The sequence below is a fragment of the Oncorhynchus mykiss genome, chromosome 7 (genome assembly GCF_057628025.1).
Source record: "Oncorhynchus mykiss isolate SJ-2025 chromosome 7, ASM5762802v1, whole genome shotgun sequence".
Classification (NCBI taxonomy): domain Eukaryota; kingdom Metazoa; phylum Chordata; class Actinopteri; order Salmoniformes; family Salmonidae; genus Oncorhynchus; species Oncorhynchus mykiss.
Window position 1 is genome coordinate 47,762,040 of NC_143028.1, and position 15,494 is coordinate 47,777,533.

The 15,494-nt window shown below is 39.7% G+C and overlaps 1 long non-coding RNA gene across 5 annotated transcripts; it reads right to left on the reverse strand.

The window, feature by feature from the left end:
- Positions 1-752: 752 nt before the first annotated feature.
- On the reverse strand, positions 753-9,652 carry LOC118965299 (uncharacterized). 5 transcript variants are annotated; one of them, XR_016497293.1, is made up of 4 exons: positions 8,346-8,476; positions 5,244-5,401; positions 3,840-4,090; positions 753-2,862 (listed from the first exon to the last, which is right to left on the reverse strand). It is a non-coding gene; the product is annotated as an uncharacterized LOC118965299 (long non-coding RNA). The 5 variants fall into 5 exon arrangements; XR_016497296.1 differs by lacking the exon at positions 753-2,862 and adding an exon at positions 5,547-5,570 and having other exon boundaries at positions 3,392-4,090; positions 8,346-8,431; XR_016497295.1 differs by lacking the exon at positions 753-2,862 and having other exon boundaries at positions 3,392-4,198.
- Positions 9,653-15,494: the final 5,842 nt, after the last annotated feature.

A 15,494-nucleotide genomic window follows, 5' to 3' on the forward strand; every position in this document is an offset into this window, starting at 1 on the left:
CGTAGGCCTACTGTATGCATTCATCCATCCTGCTTTAAATGGTGTCCTCCTTACACCAAGAACACTGATTTCAAATGGTGCTAGATATGTTATTGATACTCTAAAACACCGTCTGAAACCAGTTTCCAGGGGAAGTTATGGTCAGGGCTGTGTCTGAATCTCCATTGGCCTCCCAAGGCATCCAGCCCTGTAAAAGTTTCAGAATAAAAATGGTTAATATCAAATGTTGATTAAACAGTAGGTGCTGTCTGTGCATTGCTTTCAGTACTTATTGAACAGTATCAGCCACAGTTGCATAGGTTTCAAATGCAAATTCAATACATCACAGCATGATGCCAATCATAAAGGCTATTAAGTACATATGTGGATAGTGCATAGACAAACGTTTCAGTTACTGCACATCTACCACTCCAATGTTAATGCTAATTTGTAATTATTTTTCCACTATGGCCTATATTGCCTTACCTCTCTAATCTTACTACATTTGTGCACACTGTATATATATATATATATATATATATTTCTATTGCGTTATTGACTGTACGTTTGTTTATCCCATGTTTAACTCTGTTTTGTGTCGCACTGCTTTGCTTTATCTTGGCCATGTCGCAGTTGTAAATGAGAACTTGTTCTCAATAGGCCTACCTGGTTAAATAAAGATGAAATAAATGAATTTTTTAAAACTCAACTATCATCAGGGTCATCAACGTATCACTTTTGGCATATTTTACATTTTAGCTTTTCTCGTCTCCTTTTTGGATTTGTCAATTATTACTTGTACTGTCATGTATGAACAAGTTTTGATTTAAGACCTTTTTATTCCTTTGCAGGATGGGTACCAAAGCTAAATTGCACATGTACCATCCTCATGGATACCTTACAAAGAGGAAGATGCCCAGTGTCACCAATTGCATGCTCTGGTGTAAGAAACCCTACGGGAAGATCAGCTAAATACAGTTGAAGTCGAAAGTTTACATACACCTTAGCCAAATACATTTAAACTCAGTTTTTCACAATTCCTGACATTTAATCCTAGTAAAAATCCCCTGTCTTAAGTCAGTTAGGATCACCACTTTATTTTAAGAATGTGAAATGTCAGAATAATAGTAGAGAGATTGATTGATTTATTTGAGCTTTTATTTCTTTCATCACATTCCCAGTGGGTCAGAAGTTTACATACACTCAATTAGTATTTGGTTGCATTGCCTTAAAATTGTTTAACTTGGGTCAAATGTTTCAGGTAGCCTTCCACAAGCTTCCCACAATAAGTTGGGTGAATTTTGGCCCATTCCTCCTGACAGAGCTGGTGTAACTGAGTCAGGTTTGTAGGCCTCCTTGCTACAAATGTTCTATATGATTGAGGTCAGAGCTTTGTGATGGCCACTCCAATACCTTGACTTTGTTGTCCTTAAGCCATTTTGCCACAACTTTGGAAGTATGTTTGGGGTCATTGTCCATTTGGAAGACCCATTTGCGACCAAGCTTTAACTTCCTGACTAATGTCTTGATGTTGCTTCAATATATCCACATAATTTTCCTACCTTATGATGCCATCTATTTTGTGAAGTGCACCAGTCCCTCCTGCAGCAAAGCACCTCCACAACATGATGCTGCCACCCCCGTTCTTCACAGTTGAGATGGTGTTCTTCGGCTTGCAAGCCTCCCCTTTTTCCTCCAAACATAACGATGGTCATTATGGCCAAACAGTTCTATTTTGGTTTCATCAGACCAGAGGACATTTCTACAAAAAGTACAATCTTTGTCCCCATGTGCAGTTGCAAACCGTAGTCTGGCTTTTTTATGGTGGTTTTGGAGCAGTGGCTTCTTCCTTGCTAAGCAGTCTTTCAGGTTATGTCAATTTATAGGACTCATTTTTCTGTGGATATAGATACTTTTGTACCCGTTTCCTCCAGCATCTTCACAAGGTCCTTTGCTGTTGATCTGGGATTGATTTGCACTTTTCGCATCAAAGTATGTTAATCTCTAGGAGACAGAACACATCTCCTTCCAGAGCAGTATGATGGCTGCGTGGTCCCATGATGTTTATACTATTGTTTGTACAGATGAACATGGTACCTTCAGGCATTTGGAAATTTCTCCCAAGGATGAACCAGACTTGTGGAGGTCTACAATTTTTTTTTCTGAGGTCTTTGCTAATTTCTTTAGATATTCCCATGATGTCAAGCAAAGAGGCACTGAGTTTGAAGGTAGGCCTTGAAATACATCCACAGGTACACCTCCAATTGACTCACATGATGTCAATTAGCCTATGAGAAGCTTCTAAAGCCATGACATAATTTTCTAGAATTTTCCAAGCTGTTTAAAGGCACAGTCAACTTCTGACCCACTGGAATTGTGATATAGTGAAATAATCTGTCTGTAAACAATTGTTGTAAAAAAATATTTGTGTCATGTCATGCTCAAAGTAGATGTCCTAACCGACTTGCCAAAATTTGATTTGATTTGAAAACTACAGTTAACACATTTTGTGGAGTGGTTGAAAAACAAGTTTTAATGACTCCAACCGAAGTGTATGTAAACTTCTGACTGATGATATTCTACTAACTGTAAATTAATTAATGTAGACATAGATATGATGACTTGAAACTATTTAGCCAATCAAACTCTAAAGGCTTCATGCAGTTAACTAAATCTGAGGTTCATGGCTTGGAATCATGTGTAGAGAGAACTTAGTCTGTTGGGAAGGCTGAATTTGATTTCCGTTTTGTTGCATGAGAGACCATTTGACTACCTTGTACAGATAGATAGATGCCTGTTAAGTAGAGAACAGCAGGCCCATCTCTCCCCTAAATTACATTCTGGAATGCACCCATCCCTTCTGGCCATCATGGGGTGTCAGCACTGCAAGAGACAACATAAAATAGATGTCATCTTCACTGTTTGAGTGAGTATGTTTCAAGGAATGTGTTCCTATGTTGGTTAATAGATTCATGCAGAGTTGGATAGAGAAAGAGTATGTTAAGCAGAACTAGGGACACAATATCTAGGTTACAATATCTGTCTTCCTCAATCAACATTGGATAGGCTACATAATAAAAGATCTCACGACTCTCCCATACAACAACAAAAACGATGCTTGTCACTGATTGGGTTTAGAACTTCCAATAAGGAGGTCTCACTAGACATGGGGTGTCAAACAGATTTTGCCCCATGGGGTGCATTCGGTCTTCAACGAGGTCTGTAGGGCCGCATTGAAAATGTGTTATATTTCCTCACTGTCAAAATTTGAAAAACAATGGTCCATAGTTTTTTAAATTTTCGATGCTCCCTGATTGTCTAGCTTTCATTTGGGTGAATATTAGGGACTTGGACACAGTCAAGAAACGTCTACAGTTATGTATTGGTTTTAGTCATTTTGAAGTATATTAAGTTTTGTTTTTTTACTTTGGGGGGGGGGGGGGGGTTTACTCAAACCACCCGTGGGCCGGATTGGACCCGGGGGCCATATATTTGACACACCTGCCCTAGACTAATAGGGGACAAATGTATCCACTTAGCCTGTGTTACAGTTGCTGCATGACAAAGTATTCCATCCCATTACTACTACTCTCTAATCTGGAGCCATGATATACAGGGCTCTATGATGCCGCTTTAAAAGGGAAGTTCTTCCAGGAAGCATAGCCTGGAACCCTCCCCTGGCTGACAGGGCTTGGAGAGAGACAGAGAGCGAGAGCAAGGAGAAGGAGACAACAGAAGAAAAAGGCACATAACCAGCTGGTCGCTCTGCTGGCACACTGAGGAGGAGAGGGATCAATCCGTCAAGGCCTCCAAGAGCCACACTGCAACTTACTTCCTGGCAGGAAAAGTATGCCACTCACCCTTGCTCTCACTGCAGAAAAAGTGGGTAGGAAGGGAGGGTGCAGCTGGTTGGCACCATGGCCAGGGTAAAAAAAAGTGATGTCTAGCTCCCCATGGCTCTCCTTTGTCTCCTGCGGATTTCCTGAAAATCAACACATGCCTTGTATCCATCCTCCCCTGAGCCTCCCTCTGTCCATTCGCCAAGCATACAGTCTTTTGGCCAATTAAGGGTTTCACTGCAGGTGTCAGAGTATTACAGAGGAGAAATTATCTGGAATAAGAATAAAACAGGAATATCTCTCACTGCAGGAATATTAATTCCAAAGTAGAACATCTGGCTGCCACATAATCAGCATCCTGCAGGCATCCACACCCTTCCCTGAAAGAAGACAGCATCTCAAATGACAAAGCAGTAGAGCACAAATTATGAATACAAACATTTAAAAAATGGAGGGCAAGGTAAACAGGCTTTAAAGTTATTCCTAATTGAAAATAAAATTACCCTGGCTGTTGCTCTACCGACATAAAAAAAAACTGACATAACTAATTCCAAAATATCCTCTTCTGTCTACCTCTCACAATTTGCCATATCCTCCACTACAATGACTGTTACATTACCAGATTGGTTGTGTTCTTTTTTCACAACAAAGTTTAGTTTGACAGTCAGCCTCACTCACAACCAGAAGCTCTTAAGACTAGTGTGTAAGCTCATGGTCTCTCCAATGAATTTATTCAGCAGTTCCAGGAATTCCCCCTGTATACCTAAACACATTGAATGCAGCTTCTTGAACTACTCAGGCTGGCAGCCTCACCACTATACCGTCATCTAGTTCTAGGGTCACCGCGACCTCCTCTTTCTTCCCTCACCCTGTTTTTTTCGATCTTCTCTTTACCTCCCTGCTTCAACATTGTCAAATTCTTTCCCTCTTTCATTTGTTTGTTTTCTCGCTCTCTATTTCTCCATACTGTTCGCAGTTGCTCTGTTTTCTGCTTCAGAGCTGAGTTCACTTTTGCTTACCAAGTCACCAGACTGTCAACTGCTTTTAAAGGTGCATCGTTCCCTTTTAAACCAAAACAGGGAGGCCGTTGTGTGGCCCTTTTTTTTTTTTTTTAGGCTGTCAAGTGTGTCAGTTGGTATTGCAACGCCTATGTGATACATACACATTTTTGTAGAGCCATGTATACTTTAAGGCATACTGACATAACATGCAGGAGGGGTGGAGGGGGGTAGGTGATGACAAAGCATTGACAGATTATCCTCTGATAGATTAGAGGTCCTAATTTAGCTGACATGCAATGAGATAATGGAGGTACATTAACATTCAAAACTGTTAAAGTTAATCGTATGAAAAATGGTAATCTATCCCCATGTTTTGTATGTTATATCTTGTATAATTGTTAGAGGAAGGGGCACATTGACTTACATGATAGATAGCAGAAACGATGAAGGAGATGGCACAGCAAAGCGTTTTTGACTACTTCACTGAGGTGCAGTGAGGCAGAGGAAAAACATAAGGTTTGAGGCATGAAGTGTTGAGGGTATATTGCATTCCTCATCGCCCTGAGAACCTCCCCAGGGACTCTGAAAGAAAAAGCAACAAATTGAGACTGAGAGATGAGCTACATTAGTGGACAAACTGATCAGGCTGCTGATAAGCGGGACATTGTGTTTGGCTGGCAGGAGGGTGGGGTTAGCGGCGGGGCTATTGACGGAAGAGTTGGCTTACATCCTGTTCCACCTCTTGCTCTGCCTGTAGTGAAATATAAGCTGCATGTCACATGATCTGAGAGTGGAAGACAAATGATCTGCAGGTTTTTCTGTTTCGTACAAATACTTTGGTCAGTAGTCCATGGGTTCACTAGGCTTCACATGAAGCAATTTACTGCTGTATATGCAGATAATTACTCTAATGGAGTTTTGCATCTCAGTGACGTATTGGAAATAAATAGTATTATTATAGTATTAATATAACAAAGCGACGCAAATACATAAAAATTGCGCAAGAGGTTTTTCCCCTCAGCAACACTTTAAGTGCAGAGCTGATAATGATGCCTGTGAACGAACACCGCTTCTTCCCACTTGTCTATTTATACATCATCATCCAGCAGGCAGTGGGGTTTAATTTTAGCACTGTCATCTCTCAGCAGTATTCCACCATCCAAACTCTCAGCTCCATGTAGGAGGGATAAGGCTCTGTTGTAAAGACAGGTGCCAGTGTCTCTTTTTTTTTCTCAATTTAATTTACATGTGATTAAGTTCCTGCAGTAAACAACAACATTTAGTTTGGATGTTTTCCTGTCATTGCTACGGATTGACAGATGCAGAGTATTGGCAGACAGAGATAGCACCTGATTTTGCTAAATTAATTTAAATTGCACATTTTAAGTTTTTGTTTCATAGACCTCAACAAAAACATTGTGAAATACTGCAGCAATTTTAAATTAAGAAATGTTGTTCTTAAACACGTGTGTCTGCTTCTGTTTGTTTGACTGGAACAGCAGAAAAACTGCTATTGATGTCACAGATTTTCCTTGTCTCTGAAAGTGGGCCAGATCATTAACTGGTCAGTAAGAGGGTGGGTATGGTAAACGTTTGAATTCTTTGTTATGAAACAGCTTTTTTTATATATCAAAATATATAGAAACATAAAATAATCGAGTCAGTCTACAGCATCTTGCAAGCTTGAATGCGTCTTTCTATTCAGAATATAACATGGGAAGTTATTTTAATGCACCTTTCTTTTTGACATACTAGCATACTGACAGACTCTTTTTAGTGACTGGGCAGATCTACTTGGTGGGGGCGATCAGTGATGGTCCTGTACTGTGAGTCATTTTCACCTGTGGAGTTTCATGACCTGCCCCCCAGGGTGAAGCATTGGGATGGACCTAGACATCGATAATTAAGGTCATTAGCCAGGGCTGGGAAGCTTCCCACTGGACACAGATGTCAGTTCATCTAGTTCAAATTTACAATTGGTTGAGTTGTCAGCTAACATGAATTCAACATTAAATTAACAAAAAATGTCACTAGGTCATTGAATTTAGGTTAAAAGTTGAGAGAAAAAAATACTAAATTCCATTTACGTTGATTACTTTTTTTCAAATCCAATCAGTTTTTCATGTTGATTCAACGTTGTCATATAAAATGTTGGGGTTGAAATGACAAGGAAACAACATTGATTCAACCAGTTTTTGCCCAGTGGGTTGTGGTTTGACTGTCAACAATAAGTGGCATCACAAACAGTTGTCGAGCACCTATTGTGAAAAAGGCTTTCTCTGGCAGGTGTACATTTAATTATGTTCCCAATAGAAACGAGGCAAGCCTGCTCACTGACTTAACGTTATTTGTACATCCTGTCATGCCAATACAGAATAGGAGAAATCCAGGGGGTTAGCTTCTCTTATTTTTCACAATTTAAAACTGAGCTCATTTAGGCCTCTTCAGTTGATTATTCTGTCTGTAAATTATTGTAATATGTTCCAAAAATATCTACTTAATATGAAGCCTATATACTAGAGCTGGAGATGATAATGCATTGCCACGAATGGAGAAAAGTCAAGTCATGTGAATATGCCCAACAGCGCCCCTACACTCCTGGGAAGTAGCCTACATGGTGTTTTGGTTTGTTTACATCTAGGTATATCAAGTGCGCACTGTCATGCAATCACAACACCAAATATGTCAGTATGGCCTTCATTCACATAAGTCACAAGATTCATATTAATATATTATGTAAGTAGCACGCATAGTCCTTTTATAAACGTGAATTTACTAATTATAAACATGACTATATAGTCTACAGTAACTTAATTTAATCGGTAACAGCTTGTTTTGTAAACAAGTACTTTTTTGGATAATTTTCTGTCTTGATTTTATTATTGGGCTTTATTGTGTTTGATGATGTTTTAAACGGCCATGAGGAAATAAGTAGTGATCATGCCAATATTAAGTGCAAGTGCGTAACATCCTCCTCGCTATTTACGCACATCCATCTCTTGCGCAGCATCCTATTCCCAATCCCCGCTTCACACGCCATCTCGTCGCAAGCAGTTTTAGCCTGCCTAACATTCCTCTATCCAGAACAAATAGCCTATATTAAGTAATCGGCTTCATGCTATGTTTCTGAGGGGTTTCCCGTATCTGCGGGGTAGGCTACAATTCCCACCGGATTCCATTGCGTTTGTCACAATAGCACTCGCTCTGACGCAGACAAATGTAACTATTTACCTGTCGATTATAATTGAGAATGGTAATTGTATTAGATTAGTTTACTACCTCCACTATATGTAACGTTTACTAAATTGGCACTTTCATATTTATTTGACGGCGAAGAGCATTTTAAGAGGACCATATCCACAATCACTATATTATAGGCTATATCAGATTTGTTTATAGATGTTTGTGATAACACATTGCATTAGATAAATGTGTCGTTACAACATCGTTTGCATTAGGCTACTGAAATTGGCAACACGTCTCAGTAATTCCTAGAATAAAACTATGATTTAGCCTGATAGCTTACCTCAACGCATGTCTTCTTTCCTCCCTTGGCGATCCTTTCGGCTAGATCATGTTTTCAATAACTGGACAGCACCTGTTTCCATAAAGCAGCCCTCACATTATTACAGTATCCCCATCGATTTTTCCATAGCGCAACACTCAAAGCCCGCCCCTGACACTCCCCCTTTGGCTGGTTGGCCAGGCCTTGGTGAATTATTTTGCCTACGTCGGAATCACATGTGGTTGACGCATGTTTACAAACATTGGATGAGATCACATGGTGGTGGGACCCAGTTTACCGTAAACCATTCGACATTGAGCATAAATTAGTGCTCGTCAGCTTGTAGTCCTAAAAACCGAAATGAGTTACCCCTGGTTCGTTCGGACATTCCTATGGGGAACGTTGATGGAGTTTTGGGATAAACACCGAAAATAACGTCTAAGGGTAACACAGGCTTATGAGATTTTATACGTTTTGTTCTATGAGATATCTGTCAATCAACAAATGCTTCAAAAAGTTAGCTGATTTAAGATGATCTCATAGAACTAAAAACCTATAAGATCTCCCAAGCCTGTGTTTACCATAGACCGTATTTTCGGTGTTCATCAAAAAACTTTCAGAAACCCCATTAATTGGCCATCTAGCCATGCAGGATTTACTGCCTACAAACATACGGCATTACTATTGCGCTTTATAGAGCTCGCCAGACTGTAGTCCTAAAAAACGGAAATGAAACCTCTGGTTCGTTCCGCCATTGCTATGGCATTGTGAATGCAGAACATAAGGTCTGAGGTTAACACAGGTTTAAGAGATCTTATACATTTTGTTCTATATTATAATAATAACAGTCAGTTAAAACATGACCTGTATGAATTATGAAGCCATTATGTGCTTATTTTGATTATATAAATGCTTCAAAATTCACAAAAAGTAATATTAGCCGATTAATAATATCTCAGAGAACAAAACGTATAGATCTCTCTAAGCCTGTGTTTACAACATACCTTATTTTCGGGATTTATCCAAAAACCCTACAAATTCCCATTAAATTCCGTTAGTGCCTACAAAAAGACGGCATTACCGTTGCTCTCTATACTAGTAGTTCTAGAGTATTATATAATCCCTTCAGCCTCAAAATAAACATCCACATGGCTATACTATTGCCTTTAACATGTTTATAATAGGCCTATGGGATTTTTATAAGCGTATAGTAGGAGGGTATAAGGTACAAAAGCATTTTTCAGATATGAAAATATATTACATAAGTATTACACAATGTCTAATGTTCTTGGAGAAAGTGGTACTTGACGTTCTGTTCCCTCTTGTTTTGGTATGCAGGCAGCGTGAGGAAAAGTTGTGCCCGCGAGTGATTTCGATTTAGCTCGCCCGGGTTCCACCCAAAGAGAGGAGCTTCCACGTGGTTAAAACTGATTTGCATTCGTTTTGAAACCGGACTGCCTCCCGGGAATGAGCCGGATGCCCCTTTGAATGCCGAAAACAAAGGCGGTGGGGGAAAAAAAGTGTATGTCAAGCATACGGAGTAATGAGTTTGGATTCGGTATTTTCACGTGCAAAAGTGTAAAAACGCATAAGCTGCCTTTCCAAGGAAAACTACTTTGAAAATATGAACATTAATTTGATGGAAAATACATGTTTTATATTTCTCAAAGATTCATCATGCTGTTTTGTTGTCATTAAGGCCTGGTGATTCTCGATTTCAGCCGGACGCTCCTCCCTCACCGCTTTTGTAATGTGCTGTTTTTAGCCTAAGTCACCCCAGTTCAGTCTAATCCAACTCCCTTAGTGTCCCTGAACTGTTATTGTAATTCCTTCTTCAATACAGCAGAGGGCAATATGATACAGAGTCGACATTGGCCTACACACGTTGCCATTACTTTGCTGCGTAGTTTGATTTGAACAGCCATACGAAGTAATTATCATATCTCATTTTCTGATCAAAGGGTTTTGTCTGGCTTCGTGTGGTGTTTGCATCTCTATGCCTGTGCATTTTTACAACAAATTAAAATCAAAACACATTCATACATTCATAATTTTAGCAGTGATTAAAAATCATTGCTGACTTTTTGGTGGTATGATTACTGGCATGTCATGGCCTTCAGGTAACTTTTTTTCCATTACACAGATTTGTGTAAGATTTACTTGTCTGAGACTATCATATGTGCAAAATATCAGTGGTTGTAGGAGGAGGTGTGTTGATGTAATAGGATTGAAAGTGTATGTCAAAGGAATGTGTTATGTTTCTAACAGCATCTATATAATATTTTACATGCTGTTGACTAATGACTGAGAGCCCGGGGTGTCCTGAGAGAGGGGGTCACCCTAATGCAGAGTTTCCCGAACTCAGTCCTTGGGACCCCAAGGGGTGCATGTTTTTGTTTTTGCCCCAACACTACACAGCTCATTCAAATGACCAAAGCTTGATTAGATGACTATTTGAATCAGCTGTGTAGTGCTAGGGCAAAAAACAAAACGTGCACCCCAGTTTGAGAAACCTTGCCCTAATGGAAGGGTGGTCCTTCCAATCTGAGTCAGAGTGAGGTAAGAAGGGAGGGGCGACAGGGTTTTCCTCTTGTGTGTTTTGAGAATTGGGGATGGCTAGAAAACAGTTTTTCCCATTGCTCCTTACCTTATAGTATTTTATGCATGAGTCTCTGAGAAATGGATTCAAAATATTCTCTCTTACCCAGTACCCCTAAAATTAACTTCATGGTCAGCAGAAATGGGTGTATTGGGATAGACCTGATTGGTTGTAGGAGTCTGCTTTGTCTGCTCCTCTCTCCATGTCTGCACATGTGGCCCAGGAGATTGAACAGTCATGGTTCTACACCATTGATATCAATTAAGCAGATCAGTGGTGCAATTTCTACTTCCCATTAGTTGCTGTTTCAAGCTAAACAGTTACACTACTGGCTTTATAATCAGAGATTCTTTTCCAACTCCTTATTTTGATTGGTTAAAGTTAGTACAAGAGATATAACTAATGATGGAGACAAATTTTGATTTATAGCTTGCCCTATAGCGATCCATAGATGCATTTTGGTAAATCATGTAATATTCTGATAATGTATGTCTGTACTGCACCAACAGTTGAAGTCGGAAGTTTATGTACACCTTAGCCAAATACATTTAAACTCTGTTTTTCACAATTCCTGACATTTAATCCTAGTAAAAATGTCCAGTCTTAGGTCAGTTAGGATCACCACTTTATTTTAAGAATGTGAAATGTCAGAATAATAGTAGAGAATTATTCTATTTCAGCTTTTTATTTATTTCATCACATTCCCAGTGGGTCAGAAGTTTACATACACTCAATTAGTATTTTGCCACAACTTTGGAAGTACGCTTGGGGTCATTGTCCATTTGGAAGACCCATTTGCGACCAAGCTTTAACTTCCTGACTGATGTCTCGAGATGTTGCTTCAATATATCCACATACTTTTCCTCCCTCGTGATGCCATCTATTTTGTGAAGTGCACCAGTCCCTCCTGCAGCAAAGCACCCCCACAACATGACGCTGCCACCCCGTGCTTCACGGTTGGGATGGTGTACTTTGGCTTGCAAGCCTCCCCCTTTTGTCCTCCAAACATAATGTTCATTATGGCCAAACAGTTCTATTTTTGTTCCATTGGACCAGAGGACATTTCTCCAAAAAGTACGATCTTTGTCCTCATGTGCAGTTGCAAACCGTAGTCTTGCTTTTTTATGGTGGTTTTGGAGCAGTGGCTTCTTCGTTGCTGAGCGGCCTTTCAGGTTATGTCGATATAGGACTAATTTTACTGTGGATATAGATACTTTTTTACCTGTTTCCTCCAGCATCTTCACAAGGTCCTTTGCTGTTGTTCTGGGATTGATTTGCACTTTTTGCACCAACTTCGTCTTTAGGAGACAGAACGCGTCTCCTTCCTGAGTGGTATGACGACTGCGTGGTCCCATGGTGTTTACCATGGGTACCATGGTACCTTCATGCATTAGGAAATTGCTCCCAAGGATGAACCAGACTTGTGGAGAAGGTCTTGGCTGATTTTATTTTTATTTTCCCATGATGTCTAGCAAAGAGGCACTGAGTTTGAAGGTAGGCCTTGAAATACATCCACAGGTACACCTCAAATTTACTCAAATGATGTCAATCAGCCTATCAGAAGCTTCTAAAATCATGACATCATTTTATGGAATTTCCCAAGCTGTTTAAAGGCACAGTCAACTTAGTGTATGTAAACTTCTGACCCACTGGAATTGTGATACAGTGAAATAATCTGTCTGTAAACAATTGTTGGAAGAATTACTAGTGTCATGCACAAAGTGGATGAAACTGTCTCTCATGAGGACTGCCACAGGAAAGGAAAGACCCAGAGTTACCTCTGCTGCAGGGGATAAGTTCATTCACTAACCGACTTGCCAAAACTATAGTTTGTTAACAAGACATTTGTGGAGTGGTTGAAAAACAAGTTTTAATGACTCCAACCTAAGTGTATGTAAACTTACGACTTCAACTGTATGTAATGGTGGGGTACAACAAGATACATTTTCCTATCTGTAAGAGCTACCCAATAGGCCTACACTAATTGTTGCATCTGAAATAGAAAATTATCCATCATATGAATTTTAAGTAATCAGTTTGAGCTGTAAAAAAACATGGGATTGGATTAGACCCACAGCAGACCGCTCCCTAATGAAACATACTTTGATAAATTAGATTTAGTTAGACCACTCTCTGATTTTCCTTTGAGATTAATTGACTTCCTAGATAGTGGTACATTAGCAAACTCTGACTAATCACTTTACGACGCTTTTGTTTAAGCAGTATAGATTTATGCAATACCACATGGTATGTATGACGAGGGATATTCCAGGTGTTGTTTTTCTTTATATGGACAGTTTAACTTTGTTGTATGATTTTAACTATATTTACAGTCAGGTTCAAAATGATTGGCACCCTTGATAAAGATAAGCAAAAAATACATTATAAAATAAATCATACAAAACTACTGAGCTTTGTATGCAACAAAATAAAGGAAATTATATTATTTTATCCTAATGCAATTTCTCAAATGTTTTTTTGTTGTTTAAAGAAGTAATACTTTTTTCTTAAGATTATTGGCACCCCTGTTTTCAAAACCTTACAATACTTCACCTTGCAAGGATAACAGCACTGAGCCTTTTTCTCAAATGTTTTTATGAGATTGGAGAACACATTGGGTAGGGATCTTAGACCATTCCTCCACACAGAATATTTCCAGATCCTTGATATCCTTTGTCTACTCTTATGGACTGTCATCTTTAATTCAAATAACAGGTTTTCAATGGGGTTCAAGTCTGGAGACTGAGATGGCCATTGAACATTTTAGATTTTGTGGTCAATTTATAATTCCTTTTTGTGTATTTCATTTTTTTGTTACTTTTACCACCTTCTCATGGTATCCAATTGGTCATTAAAATCTTGTCTCATCACTGCAACTCCCGTACGGACTCTGTAGAGACGAAGGTCGAGAGCCATGTGTCCTCCAAAACACAACCCAACCAAACCGCACTGCTTCTTCACACAATGCTCACTTAACCCGGAAGCCAGCTGCACCAACGTGTCGCAGGAAACACCGTGTCAGCGTGCACTGCGCACGGCCCACCACAGGAGTTGCTAGTGCGCGATGGGACAAGAGCATCCCTGTCGGCCAAACCCTCCCCTAACCCGGATGACACTGGGCAAATTGTGCGCCGTCCCATGGGAATCCCGGTCGCGGCCGGCTGTGACAGAGCCTGGACTCAAACCCAGAATCTCTAGAGGCACAGCTAACACTGCGATGCAGCGCATTAGACCACTGTGCCACTCGGGAGGACCCTTCTTTGTGTATTTTGATGTGTGCTTGTGGTTGTCTTGCTGGAAGATCCACTTGCGGCCAAGTTTCAGCCTCCTAGCAGAGGCTACCAGGTTTTTGGCTGAAATGTCCTGGTACCTTGTAAAGTTCATGATGCCGTTGACCTTAACAAGTTCCCCGGGACCAGTGGAAGCAAAATATCCCAATAACATCAAAGATCCACCACCATATTTTACAGTAGGTATGAGGTACCTTTCTGAATATGCTTCAGTTTTTTTAAATTTGAAACCCACCACCGGTGTTTGTGGCTAAAGAGCTCTATTTTCATGTCATCTGATCATGGCACCGTCTGGAGTTTGCTGAACAGCTTTGGCACTTGGATTGGAACTAGTGCTCTGGTCAGATGACATTTAATATAATAGAGTTCTTTGGCCAAGCACACCAGTGATGGGTTTCTTGTCGAAATAAGAATGCATTAGGGCAGAATACTTCCTATGACTTCTGTACAGTACACATTGTGCAGGGGTTGCTCTGCATACACCTCCCTGTTGATTTAAACATTAACACCCATAGTTGTTCCCTGGTCCATAGAGATCTACTTAAAGCCTGATGTAAGAACTTTTATAGTACAGATGTAGGATCTTAATTTAAACCAGTTTGCTACAGCAGGGAAATAATCCTGCAGCAACAGGAAATGTGGATTATAATTAATGGACATTGTTGTAGGGGATGATACATTTTTCGTAAGGGAAATCATGTCTGAAATTTCAAAGTGGAAATTACAAACTTCAGAAGCCTTTTAAACCTCAAATATACTACAAGTTTGAAAGTTCTCCTGCAACAGGGTGATCAAATTTAAAATCCTACACCTGAATGAGGGCAGGCCCACTAACTATCATGCTATCCCTGTACCACAGATGCTCGTCAGTTCTCCATAGAATAGGGTAGATCTATTTCTGTATGGACTCTGCAGCAACAATTAACACACGTCATCTCCATGACCATAAACAAACATTTGTGGCTGTCATATGATATCTAGAATGGTATTAGATGAATGGTATAGAAATGTACATGGTTAGCATACACTGTCAGATATTGCAATGTCCAAAATAATGTCATCTGTGGTAAGTTCATCAGGCAATGCTAGTTAATACTGTAAACTGTATCTAGTTGAGAATTTTTTTTTTATAGCCTTTGATACCTTTTTGATTACACATTAAACATTTGGTTCATAAAGATGTTTTTTTAAAGAAGCCCAAAACAGTTGTAGGTGTCAGAAGAACCTCATTTGAATAATGCCTTCGCTGTTCCTCATATGGGGTCTATAAAGAGATGGAAG